The 13,961-nt window shown below is 37.8% G+C and overlaps 1 protein-coding gene, 1 long non-coding RNA gene and 1 pseudogene across 7 annotated transcripts in view; 2 read left to right on the top strand and 1 right to left on the bottom strand.

The window, feature by feature from the left end:
• The window catches only part of LOC129047224 (putative uncharacterized protein encoded by LINC00269), a 41,893-nt pseudogene extending 29,385 nt beyond the window's left edge, over positions 1–12,508 (top strand).
• ZEB2 (zinc finger E-box binding homeobox 2) overlaps positions 1–13,961 on the top strand; it is a 132,110-nt gene that overhangs the window by 51,713 nt on the left and 66,436 nt on the right.
• The window catches only part of LOC129057982 (uncharacterized), a 12,761-nt gene continuing 9,825 nt past the window's right edge, over positions 11,026–13,961 (bottom strand). For both annotated transcript variants that reach the window (XR_008522768.2, XR_008522767.2), the window contains 2 exons: positions 11,621–13,961; positions 11,026–11,115 (listed from right to left, as the gene is read on the bottom strand). The exon at positions 11,621–13,961 is cut by the window's right edge and continues 4,512 nt beyond it. This is a non-coding gene — a long non-coding RNA (uncharacterized LOC129057982). The remainder of the gene's footprint in view (positions 11,116–11,620) is intronic.

Genomic DNA, 13,961 nt, shown 5'->3' with positions numbered 1-13,961 from the left:
TGTACACACACATGCACACACACGTGCTCACTCCATCATTGGAATTCAACTGTCCACCCCTTCAAGAATCAAAGCATCTCCTAAAAGAAAGGAAATGGCATGCCTGTTCCTCACTTTTATCCATAAAACTCACATTTGAGTTGTCTATCATGAGACCTCAGTTTTTTGACCAAACATTGTCCTTAAGCATCGGACACATAAGAAAAACTGGAAAGAGGAACAGGTAATATTTAAACCACCCACTATTCTTGTAATGAAAGGATTTTTCAAACATCAAGATGAAATGGTTTTATCAAATTATTAAAGTTTACTTTTTGTATCCGACTTAGCAACAAGTCATGGATGGGACACTCAAAACAGGCCAATTTGGGACAGTTCCAACTGTAGGAGGCCTTGTGTCATTACCTCTATAAATGGAATCGAGCTTCCCTTTTTCTGCAGCTATACATTTTCTTGCCTTTGATTTCCTACTCTGCTTTCTCTCCCGGCAGGCTCTTCCTGTCTCCTCTGTCAGCTACTCTATAGGCAGATGTGCCTCTTTTTCCATTTGCCAGATCCCCCCAACCCAGATCTTCCAAACTACTCCCCTTTGAAGTCTCTATTACTGATACAATCACTTTTGTTTCCCTTCCATCCCCTCTCTCACTGCTCCAGTTTCTTCTCTCCCTAACCCCATTAGTTACATCTGCTGCCCCTACCATTCAGCCTGTGTTAAATCATAATGCGCTTGACATAACTTCAGTTTGTCTGCTAAGTACTCAATCAGCACGCATTGCTATCTTCTGATTTGTAGGAAAGCGGGCAAGACTGAGTAAGCTGGCTCAGAATTCTCTGAGTGATTCAGCTCTGCCCAATTAGCACAACCAAAGTGGGAAATTGACAACTAATAATAATGAAAGAAATGGGTTTTAGTTGTGAATATAAATCCCACAAACTTGGTTCCTGATGCCTGTGGTAGATACTGTATGCTTCATATGGTGGTCAGATGGCTCAGAGAATGCAGAAGTGGATGAATGAAGGACAGTGTGTCAATAATTGCAATATTTATTAGTTGACTGGGATTCTTTCCCTGGAATTCATTAATGGATTTTTTAAAGAATCTGCAAACCACCAGAAATTGCATGTAACATTTAGTACATTGATGCATTTTTTCCTGGGCAGTGGGTCCATACGTTTAAAGCAGATTCTTAAAAGGCTCTATGTCTCCCCACTATCCCCCTCCAAAAAGGTGAAGAATCATTGCTGTAAGTGAAGACACCTATTTGGTCTATGTTTTCATGTGGTCTGCTTTTTTTCCCGGCCCATTTTAACATTTCACATGATTTGAGCAGTTCAGAAAGTAGAAACATAGGGTTTTAAAGGCAAAATTTACCTTCTTTAAGAGGAAAAATGTTTAAACCACCTACTGGGTTATAAAATTCGCATTTTAAAAATTATTTTAGTTTTACCACAATTCAAAGACAGGCCTTTTTTTTCTTTATTTAACAATGGGCATAATCACACATCTGAACATAAGAATTAGTTTTATGCAGTTCCATAGAAAACCAAAATCTTGAGGAACACTTTCAAAACAACCAGAGAAAAATAAACCATTCCTTATGTCAGTCTTGTTAGGGAGGGATTAAGAAACTGGCAATTATTTTGGCGACCTTAATTGTTGCGCGGCAGGAAAATATGTAATTAGAGCACGTTCCCAGGCCTGCACACCTGCAGCACATCCTACAGCATAATGTCAGCTTTCAGTGCCTGTCGGTGCCAGGTTCTAGCACAACCAGTCACAGTGACGCTCTGAGAACATTTCGGACTCATGTAATGTGGCTTCTGTGTATGAAAGAAGCAGGCATTTACACTACCACACAATGGAGTGCATTGCTGCAACACTGGTTTCATTATTTTCTGACGCCTACCTTCAGCACTGCCCTGGTTTACTCCGTTTGAGGTTTTATTGTTACGGTATAATAGTCCTGTACATTTTTGAAATTCCCTTATTATTCAGCTTATTAATACAGTACTGACTTGATTATCAGGCTGCAGTTGCGCAGCAGAAGATTCAGTGCATTAGCTAAGTCAGAAGCTGAGTAAATTCTTGGTATAATGAGAACAATTGTCTGACATTTTTTTATGTAGAAAGATGGGCCATGGTAGTTCTCTATATAGTTGCATTTTGGAATTCACTCTATATTCCCTATATGTTGTTGAGTATTCGTTTTTCATATAAAGAAAGCTTAAAATGTGTTCTCACTAATTTGAAAGTGTTTCAGGGTATGGGAGGACTCCATCATGATTCTCATTAGCTTTTTTCTTCTTTTTCTTTTATTGGCTTTTCTCAACAAAAAGAAACTCTGATGTTAGAAAAAGTAGTGAAAATGAAGAAACAGTATGCACGATGCCTGTTTTTCAGATAATTCCATAATCTGGCATAGTGATAGTTAACAGACTTTTCCCCCCTAAGGGAGATACACTGTATTTTGCTATCTGACATGTTGTCATATATAAAGAAATCAATTGGTAATTAAATGATGCACCTTGTGAAGATGACAAAAGGCATTTGGTTGCGAAAAGAGAACTGGGTTTTGAGGGGTTTGTAATGAAGGCCTAATGACTATTCATAAGAGATTTTCAGTCCGTTGATCCACTTGACTGGAAAGTTCTGCCCTGGAGAGTTAGTGCTGTCAGTTTCTCTCACCTCAGAAAGCCGCCGCAATCGACGGTGTAGAGGATGAGCGAGAAATTATCTAGTAGTTGCTCTAGGCCTGTCTTAGGTCACGTGCAGAAGGCACATCTGGCTTCCTGTAGGTACAACCTCAGGACATAAACTTTGACTAATTTTTAAACTATAAATATGAACGAGTGACACTGAATAAGTTACCTTTTATTCATATTTCCTTTATTTTAGAACGCATGCAAGTTGTGCAGTAAGCTGCCATTTTGGCCTTATTTTTCTTCCAATTTTAACTGTTACACATTTGCTTGTTAAGCTAAGAGTGACTGTCTATGAAAGTTGTCAAGGACCAAATGATAACAGTCTCCTTATGTGAAATCCAACAACTGTACCTTTGCAGAGAATATGCCAAAGTTGCCCTGCAGGAAGGTCACCTGAAACAAATACAGAGTATATGATTGGATAGCGCTCTTGGGGGGTGTTTATTGCCCTATTTGGCAAAAGGCAGTAAGATATCAAAATGTACATACATAGGACTGGATACAAGGCTGCCACCACATCAAGATCTCTAGAATTGCAGAACACTGTTGCTCCAGTGTCTTCATAAACACAATCACAAAAACTATGATGAAAATTCATGCATTCAGAACAGATAAGTTACTGTCCACCATGGGCCAGGCACCATCCTAGCTTTGGAGGAGACAAAGATGAGGGAAGCAAAATCTCAGTGCTCATAGTTTATTGAGGAACAGACAAATAAGAAAACAGTTACACTACAACATGTAAAGAGTTATGATTGAGTTGTGTAATAGCACAGAGTTTAGAATCCAGGAAAGGGTTTTCTGAGAACTGTTGGGGTCCACAAATGAGGTAAAGATTTCTTATACGAGCTACTCTTTCCATTGCCAAAGCCAAATTAGCTGGCAGAAAGGTGAGTTGGACAAGTGAGGTGTTTCTGTTGCATGTGGAATCTCAACAGAACAGTAGTGGCCAGCAATTTCTGTACATATTTACTCTTGGAAAGTGCTTCTCCATGTTATCTTATCAAGAAGCTCACCTAATCAAAGGTAAACACATTTATCACCTCATTAAGGCTTGTTTTATGGCCACTTCGATGTCGTGTTTGAGGTGGAAGTATCCGTCACAGTCTTTGTCTGGAATGTATGTGAAAGGGATTTCATGGACACTGCAGAGGTTTTAATCTCTCAATATCAAAATAATTTAATGCATAATATATATTTGAGAAGATGTCACTGGTGATTCCTACTTGTGTACTGTGTGTACTGAGTTTTGCTGACACATTTGCTAGAGCTGTCAAGGTGGACCAAATGAATGGACAGATGCCAAAAAAACAATTATGCTTATTAATGTACATTGATTGCTTGTTTAGGTTATAAAACAAATTTTAAAAAACCATTAGTATTTAAACCCTTTTATAGCTGAGCTAATGATTGCTTTAATATAGTGTCTAGTAAAGAATATTCTATAATACCTGTAAAGCCCAGTTATGTTATCTAATTAGTAGACTTTGATTTAAGTGGCTATAATTATGGAATTGAATAGTTGCCTTTCTAAATAACCAAATGGTAGATTTAAATATATAAAGATGTTGACTTGATTATTTAATATTTGTAGCAAAGACAAACCACCTAAATAGAGAGATTAATTCCACATCAGTGCAACATTAAAAGGGAGAGAGGATGCCAAGAATCCCATTAATTTGGGATATAAGTGTCTGAAATTTCCTCAAAACATTTACACCAAGGAATACCAACAAGACAATACCAAGCAGCTCTCCCTAAGGATAGAGAGGTAAGGCAAACATGATTTTAAACTGCACAATATCACACAATAAAATTAAGGACAGTGTGTTCCACCAGATGCTAAACACAGCCATTTATTGAGCTACAAGGTTCTAGACTAAGTGTTTTGTATACATATTAGCTCCATATTACCTCCATGACCTCTTTCCCCATGAAGCCTTCCCTGATCCTCAGTATCCACTCTTTCCTGTACCATGAATCCATTTTTCTTTTACTTTTTCTTTTCTTTCTCTCCCTCTTTTTCTTTCTTTCTTTCTCTCTATCTCTTTTTTTGTTTGTTTGTTTTTTTGAGACAGGGTCTCACTCTGGCACCCAGGCTGGAGTGCCGTGGCGTGATCATGGTTCACTGCAGCCTTGACCTCACAGGCTCACACCATCCTCCTGCATTAGCCTCCCAAGTAGCTTGGACCACAGGCATGCACCACCATGCCCAGATAATTTTTTTTTAAATTTTTTGTAGAGATGGGGTCTCACTATGTTGCCCAAACTGGTCTTGAATTCCTGGGCTCAAGTGATTCTCCCACCTCAGCCTCCCAAAGTGCTGGGATTACAAGTGTGAGCCACTGCACCCATCCCATGTTTTCAATAAAGATGGTGCTATTTAAAACTATGGCATGTCATGTGTATATTATTTTATTTCACCATGTGTTTAAGTGAGATAACCAGGTGTCAAGAAAGCTTCAATATTTGCTTAGTTAAATAGCCAATGTGACGGAGAAGAGGTAACCTCTTTTCTTTTTTTTTCTTATGATTTGCTTTGGCTATTACTTTTGAAACATACATGTTATATTCCCAATTAGATCTCGTTACATACTTCACAGGCTGTCCAAAAATTTCCATACTTCTAACAAGAACTTTGGTTGACTGAGTTTATATAGTTTTTCTGTTCTTTGCCCTATTTCTTTCAAGGCCTTTGAGTCAGAAGCATTCAGCACCACGGTGTACGATAGCCACCATTTGCTTTGCCCTTTTAACTTTTGGGGGTTACTTTTGACCATAGTCCAACTGCTCAGAAGGGCTTTTTCACAAATTGTTTACCATGGCAGTTGCTACCCTATTGGGGTTGGCATTCAGAACCCATAAGCAGAGAGCAATGGTGTCACTATAACAAATAATGTGTACAATTTTTTAAAATGCTGAGTTTACCAAATCCCCATATTATGTTTTCACACTGCTCTTTCAGAAACTGTGCTAATACAATACTCCTATAAACTGATCTTGGTCCTGGCAGGCCCAATTGGAACTAATGGGGCCTGACAGTTCTTCAGTTAAAAATTATACATGAGGGTCACTTTCCCTTAAATTATCTATTGTATGCCAGCTGTTCACAACTGCACTGCTTCACTTTCTTTGCAGTGCTAGAAATGTCTAATTTTCTCATAATATCCATAGCAACTATTCTCATGGAGGGCATTGAAGTTAGTAACACTTCAAACACACCTTCACAGAAATCATGCTAGAGTTGCAGTTTCCCTTTTCTTTGATTTTATTTTTTTGGTTCTGAAAAATGTTTAGATGGCTCATTTTGCCGGTTTCATGCCATAGCACTTGAGTTATATCATAATTTCTCATTTGCTGCACAACTTTATTCTATTTTTATGCTCCTAAATGACGCAGCTCTAAGTACCCGTGAGTGGCACTTCCGTGCTGTGAGTGCTATCAAAGGCAACCTCAGACAGATAAAACTCCTGGTTTTTTGTTTTCTTTTGTTTTTGTTTTTGTTTTTGTTTTGTTTTTGCTGGAGAGGGGAAAAGCGGAGTCATCACCAAGGGCCTTCTTTTGTTTTTCAGGCATGTTAAAACTATATAACCAACAGAACCATTTAAAAGGAAGAAAAACATCACCCAAGTTCCGTGTCTGAATGAAGGCTGTCTTCTCAAATGCTCCTCATTACTCCAGAGCAGTTATATTTGGATTATAATTAAAACGAGGCTTCTTTTTTTTCTTTTATTCTTCTTTTTTCCCAGAATGCCTCAAGTGAAGTATTCCTCCCAAAGTTATTGCACCTCTTTACTAACAAGTGCTGGGATTTTAATAAGCCTATCCCCCCCCTCCTTACCCTGTACAGAGGAAAGGATGGCAAAGAGTGGCTGTGGTACAAAGTTTACGTATTCAGTGATATTTTCTGCTTTTATTGGTAAAAATGGGGAGGTGGGTGGAGGATTTCCTTTAATTATGAAATAAGTGTGATGTTAGTAGTTATTTCTGTAACCTGGTGAAAATGCTGCATATTTCAGGCCTAACTTTTAGCGTATGTTACCACGTGTGTAATAAAACGGTGATCTGCGCTCTCCGAATCTTTTGGCTGTTAAGGAGCACTCTGATTATAACTAGTTTCTGTAGAAACCTGGTCATCCAGATGCTTATCAAGAATGCATTATTATTTTTTAAACCTTGATGGAGAAGCCACAGACTGCAGCAGTTGGACAAGGTCACATACCGATGGAAGCGACATGTCTTTCCTCTTTCCATTGTGTGATCGTCCAGGGCCTGGGGGCATTAATATGCAACGGTTCTGTTTTTCTTTCAGAAGGACTTGTAAACTCTTTAAACAGAGGCACACAGTTGCAATTGTTGCGGTACTGAGTGGGTGTATAGAAGCTAGGGCTGCAGCCTTGTCCAGTTGCAGATAGAATAAAACTGACAATGATGCAATGGGCCTGGCATGTAGACAACTCTGTGGGATGGATGAATGGTACGGCTCTCGCTGTCCCTCCGGTGGTGGTAGGCCCTGTAATAGCTAGCGTAGGAAGGGTGGTGAAAATTGATATGCACTATTACTACATGTATAAAACTTAACACTGGGGCCATTGCACAGGTGGGGGGTTCCTGTTTATTGATTTTTATGAGTTTGGTAGAACATGTGCTTAATGCTTTTATATTCCAGGAGCTCTGGGAGGGCTCACCTTAGGTAATAAACCTTTCCGTACTTTGCAATCGCTCACAATTTACATGGGGACTCGCATTATCCAGTACAAAGCCCAGCATCCCCCTTCTACTTGGTTTTAGGAGTGTGATTTTAAAAAAAAGCAAAGAAAATAACTGTAGCACTTACTTTGAATTTTTTAAAAACCTGTCCACTCCTGCTATGAAAATGGCCCCTAATTCTAATTACTCATATTTCCAAGAAAAATTAGTCACACAAACTTATGTTATGTGTTGTCTCAGAGGTTGAAAGCAAATCAGGTTTCCAATAAGACAGTACATCAAACAAAGTAGCATGTTCTTGATGCCGATGACTTTTTTTTAGAATTATGGTTGGACATTTTTGGCAGACAGATTGTCTTTTGCTCTATCAAAATGACAGTTTCTTTTGTAACTGCAACATTCATAATTAGAAGGAGAGAAGCAATCTGCCCAATTTAATATACTAAAAGAAGTTTAGAGTCTCTGCTAGTAATTTCATTATTTTTAAATTTGAATTAATTGACTTAAAATAATACAGTTAAGAAGTATAACCAGCAGGATTATGAAGAAAGGTTTCTTTTTCCTCAAAAAAAAAAAAACAGTGCTTTCAGTGTTATACTTAAGATGAGATTGAAATTTTCTTTTTTACTCCAGGTGCCCCATTCTAAGATTCAGAGCAGGAATGTGAATATTCATCCTTGCAGTAGAGCTGAGAGAAGTTGTAGGGCAAATCCTGGGAACAAGGTCACTTTAAACAAAAAAGTTCTCCAAGTTTCCCATGCTTATGAGGCTGGCTGGACTTAATTAAAGTCAATGGATGACCAAAAAATAAATAAATAAATAGAGAGAGAGAGAAAGAAAAGAAAATGAAAGAACAACCACCCACCCCATATCAGTCCCTTTCTAGGCCTCACTTCACATTGTATACCTTAGCCGTTGATGTTCAAGCTCTTTACATAGATCAAAAATAATATTTCTTGAATCCCTTAACAACACTGATGTGTCCGTGGTTTAGTCACTCTTCCCCAGTCCACATCTCTAACCTACGTCACTTGGGTGGCCCTCACAGCACCACTACAAAAACAAAGCCAGAATTGCATTCAGAATGAAATCATCATAACATAGCAACCTTGTTCAGCATGTGACCTTTGGGTTTCAGCAACCCTGTCTTGTGCAGCCCTGGCCAACCTTAACCTTTCCTGTTGGCTTGGAGGGTAACCTTTCTTCATATTTTCTTCAGGATCTCTCCTTACAGGACCCAGTATGTTGCATGCCTATGATGCACAGGGCCGAAAGTTTCAGAGTGTTAAAATCTACGAACCTGTTTTCCTCTATGAGAGAATGAAGCCTGCACTCATTTTAAAGAATACATACGTAGCAAGATCTCTTTTTACCCTTCCTGTATAATTTTGGTCATGCTTAACTCTAAAGGAAACCAATTCTCTTTAGCTCTGTTACCTTATTTCGTACCTTAGCTGATTGCCATCTTTACATGAGCATCAGATATGGATGTGACAAAGATTTTTTTAGAAATAATAAAAACCAGTGCTTTATGAGTTGTTAAGTGTTTTTCTGAGTGGGTGTATAGAAAATACAACACAAAGTGCCCTATGCATTTTTTTAGTATGTTGATAAGACAGCAGGAAATTTTTTAACCCTCAAAACTTTCTGATTATAAGCCGTGCTCTAAATTTACACAGGCAGTGTTCCAAGTCCCACACTCCTTTACAAGTATATCATTACAGACCTGCAAGTGAGAAGGTAAATTTCCCCATGGCAGTTCTGAAATCTGACTTCAGGCTAAGAGGCCATGGACTCAGAGGGCTGATTGTACTGGGTACCTACATATCAAAATCTCCTCTAGTATTTTAGTAGTTCCTTCTGTCCTTTTTGCAGCCCCATGTCCTACAGAAGTGACATTTTGTTCCATTTTCATTTATCTTACTCTACTTAGTTGTATATCAAAAGATATACACATTTATATAACCCAAGAAGCCAGGGATTAAAGCACAATATTTCGTAACACAGCTTCCTCTAAGATCTCCAATAGCTACCTAATGCTTAAAGCTTGGGCTGACGTGGGTTATAGGGTTATAGTAGCTTTATAGATATTTCTATTTGTGTATGCTATGTTTATATATGTAATACATATATGTGTGGCTTAGGGCTATACTGACATGTTATTTTCTATGTGTTCATTTATTATAAACAGCAGGCAAGCAGACGTTTCACCTCACACCTCACTCTGGTCTCTATCATTCAAAAAATATTGCAAGATTCCCATTCTAAATTAAATACATCCGAGCTTACGTCTTTTATCAATTCTTTATTCTTGGTATCTCAAAATTCTGGTCTTCTTCCTTTGTCTCAAAAAGGGAAACTGCTGAAAGCATTTCCACCTGGATGTTTAAATTATTTAAGTTGCAGGAACCAGACCTTTTCCCTCCTGAGTAGTTGTGGGTTTTAAAGGCTAAAATTGCTTCATCATGCCAAAGTGAAAGTATGCATAAATTATTTAGTTAAACCTGAGAAAATACAGACTTTTCCCAGTGATCTTTCAAGGGCTGCCTACTTAAATTTCAGAAGAATGGGCAAGATTTTTTTTTTTTCATTCTTTTGGAAAATTGAAGTATCTCTTGTGTCTTCTGTCAGTTGGAATGTGAACAAAATTACAAAATGGTAATTTTTTTTAAAATTCCAAGCTTCATAATATCCAGTATATCTATATCATTCCAAGGTGAACACTGTGATAATCAATCAATACCAGGAAGACTCCTCTAGCTGGCGAGAACTGCAAACCCTCTCTCAATGTATTCTTAGGAAAATCAGGTGACTTGTTATAGGTCTTTCCCTAATGCCAACCTAAAGACTGGGGGGCATTTCCGATTCAATTTCTAGTCATCCAGAGTTGGTATTTCAGTTTTAAAAGTAGAAAGTAAGGTAATTTTAAGATGTTATAAAAACTTTGTTGACATTTTTAATTTGCTTTTTTAATTTACCTTTACTTCAGTAAATAAAAATACCAGAAAAGTGTGAAGTTGTGTGGTGGTGGTGGTGGTGGTTGGGGGGTGTGTGTGTGTGTTTGTGTGTGTATGTGTGTGTATAAGATAGATAATATTAAAGTAGCAATTAAAACAGCCCAGAAATATAGGAAATTGAGGCCCAATTTCAAGTTTCTGTAGCGTAAGACATTGAGTTACCCATGTATATTACAGAATGTACCACATTATGTATCTGATCTCTAAATCTGCCTTAGTATAAATGCTCCAAGTACATTCTTATGACCAAGAAAAGAATGGTATTTTTAATTGAATACCTAACCTCAAATCCTGAAAAAATCATTAATTGGGACAGGATAAAAATGTCAACAAAAAAGTACTTATGTGAGTTATTTAGTATACAGCTGTCTGTTCATTTGTAGAATCCATTTGAATTTTATGTTCAGAGAAATTGGGAGATGAGAGTAAATATGGGGGGAGATTGGCATGTAAATTTGTTGAGTTTTCATGAAAAAGTAAAAATTTTAAAAATCTTCCAAGCAAAATAAAACCTGTTCCATTCACAAATGATGGATGTCACTGATCCCATTAATACCTGTTACATACCAGGTCCTCTTCCTTATATCTAACTTACTTTTTCTCCAAATTTCAGTGTAGTTGCTCTTGACCTTGCCTTTGTTCTTCTCTCCTCCTTCTCTCTTCTGCCCAGGCACAGTTATGTCCACTAAACCAGATGAACAAGATTTCATACTGACATCACCATACTCTGTTAAATAGTTAAAAATCCTATTTTGGCTTTTGTTTGCTTACTTAGATTTGTACCCCCAAGGTGATTAAAAGAGCACAGATAGAATCTAGAGACAAATAGTTTCTGGAGTCAGGAATCAGATCCAGATTCTAATACAAGGTGATGTGGGAAAAAGTCAGTTAAAATTTCTGAGATTCAATTTACTCATCTATAAAATCATCCTCATAATAATTGCTCCCCCCTTCAAAAGTTTGTTATGAGGAGCAAGTGGAAAAATGTCTATTAATGGGCTCTGCTGTCAGTAGATTAATGCATAAATCCAGGTATTATTATATAATCAAACTGTCCTTTTAAATGTAGAAGAAAAGGGCTTTTAAGGCACACATGAGATTCTGGAAACGGAGACGTTATAGAAAGTCTATAGGGACTAAAAATGCATTGTCTTCTATATACATTTCTCTTGCCGGAGGTACATGCAGACCTTTTGGGGGTGCTGCTCTGGCCAGGACAGTGGTGGAGAGCTCTGACTCTTGAGTGTGAGAGCTGGAACGACTGAGAAAAGACAGGAGGGCAACTTCGAGGTCAGGTGACTTCTTTCTAACTGCAGCAGGTTCTCAGATCCCTAGGCTGGCCCAAGATGAGAGAACAGTCACCAAAGAGAGTCTGGCACAGTAAGCCTAAGTCTCAGTGTCATCTGATTGTGAAATCTGCTTGTTTGCATACTCATACAGTACCAGAGCTTAAGCCTTGGCCACTGTACGGATGACTGTACAAGAGCAGAATCTAAGACCAAGGGGTTGTTTTTACTAAGGAAGAAAAATTTATTAGAGTTACTTTAAGGAAATCTATTAGATTATCTCACCAAATACATTAATAGCATCAATTATTGTATTTTACATAATTTTTTTACACCAGATACACAGTATATTAAAGAATTTGTGGAAGTCCCCCATGTGAGCCAGTATTAACCATGGTAGGACTAATCCGGACTGGCCCAAGAAAGGTAGAAATGAGAATTTATAAACTTGTCTAATTCTCATTGCTTAAAGAAAATTGAAAGAATCCAAAATGGGATTTATGAATATTTTTTAAAGCTTAAAAAGCCCACATACTTATCATTGAATTGTCTGCTTACGATAGGAGCTGGAAGAGTCCCTTATATCCACTCAACTGTACTCACATTTTAAATGGTTGTTTTCCTTTCTCTTACACTACTACAAGAGAAAGGAAATGCCTAGGCAAATAAACTCAGTTAAAATAACTTTATGGTTGTGACACAGTTTGACAAAAGCAAAGGAAATTCAGAGTCACTGCTCAGCTGATTCCAACTGTGGAAAATAAAATGCTTTGAAAAAAAAAAAAAAAACAATGGAACAAACTTGGGATGGATTCAGTCTTAGTCTTAGAGGCAGGCTTCTTAAATGCTGAATCTCTGAGTTCGCCATCTTTAAGTTCTTATAAGGGTTGCAATATCTGTATTCATCATAAATCTAGTCAGAGTTAAAAAAAAAAGTATTTGGTTAAGTACTGCTTGGAAAATATGTTGTCCTTTTTTTAAGATTATGTGATTCTAACTCAAAGCTGTAACTTCTTGGGGCTTAATAACCTACCTTGAGATACACTTTAAGTAATAATAATGGCTTCTTGGGATTAGGAAAGATATTAAACTTACCTATTTCCAATGATCCTGTAAGTACTATTGCAGGAGGGATGTGAGGAGGGAGAGAAAGAGAGAGAGAGAGAGGAGAGAAACATTTTGACCAAAATTCCATATACACTATTGCTATGCAAATTATAAACCTAACAGAGAGGTGATGTATCATTTTTATTAAACTTGTGCTGCACAAATAGTGTTTACATAGAAGAGTATAAAGTTAATTCCCTCCCGGGAAGCATTTCTAAAAAATATAAATTGTATTTTGAGAGTTAATCAATTTATTTTTTCTCTTTTGGCATTTTAATTGAAGCTTCCAAACCGTATGCTTCCTCAAAGTATCAGAAGGCAAATATCAGTCGTGTGGTTATAAAATCAACTCTTAATTTTCTTTCAATGAAGTAGCAGATAGTCAGCCTGTAAATTTTACCTATATTACTGTGGAGCTGCAGCGCTATAAATTCAAAACAGTGTGTAGGTTGGTGGAAATTGAGGTCCAGGCAGCAAGGCATGTCCATAAACTTTTCTCAGGTTATTGGAACAGAACGAATCAAAAGTGGTTCCTGGTTGTATGATATTCTCTTTTGATAGAGCAGGCTGCTTGTTGTTAGCAATCCAAGTGCAGAGGTTAGTCAGAGCAGAATGTAATTTCTAGCAATCTGACAGACCTGCGGATTGAAGCGGCAGGTTTTCCCTTCCGATTTCAGGGAATTGCTTCTTACTGTGACAAATGATTAGCTGTTATCTCTGACTGAATTTGATTTCTACAAGCAGCTGAGTCAGGTAACTTTGCAGCGTTTGAGGGGGTTTTTTACAGGAAATGAAATCGGCTCCCTAGTCATATGTGGACCAAATGAAATCTTCTCTGTCAGGGCAAAATTGTGCTTTTGGTTAATTGAAGGCAGATTTAGCATAGAGGGTGTGTGTGGTGATGTGTGTGCAGGGTGTGTGTGTGTGATGCTCTGATGGTGTAGGCAGGCACCCCCATGTGTGTACATTTACAGGAACGAGGGATCATTTCATGGATTCTCTCCCAACTTTAAAAATCCTGGGTTCAAACAAAATCCCTACATTCTGAGCAGGGTTGAAGCTTTTAGAATAAACTATAAGTGGGGACAGTCATGTGGGTGTCAGAATAATGAGCCTTCATATAAGGACATCCTGTTTC

This window comes from Pongo abelii, chromosome 11 (assembly GCF_028885655.2).
Source record: "Pongo abelii isolate AG06213 chromosome 11, NHGRI_mPonAbe1-v2.0_pri, whole genome shotgun sequence".
Classification (NCBI taxonomy): Eukaryota; Metazoa; Chordata; class Mammalia; order Primates; family Hominidae; genus Pongo; species Pongo abelii.
Note: the sequence above shows the minus strand (reverse complement) of the source record. Positions and strands in the feature narration are given on the sequence as shown.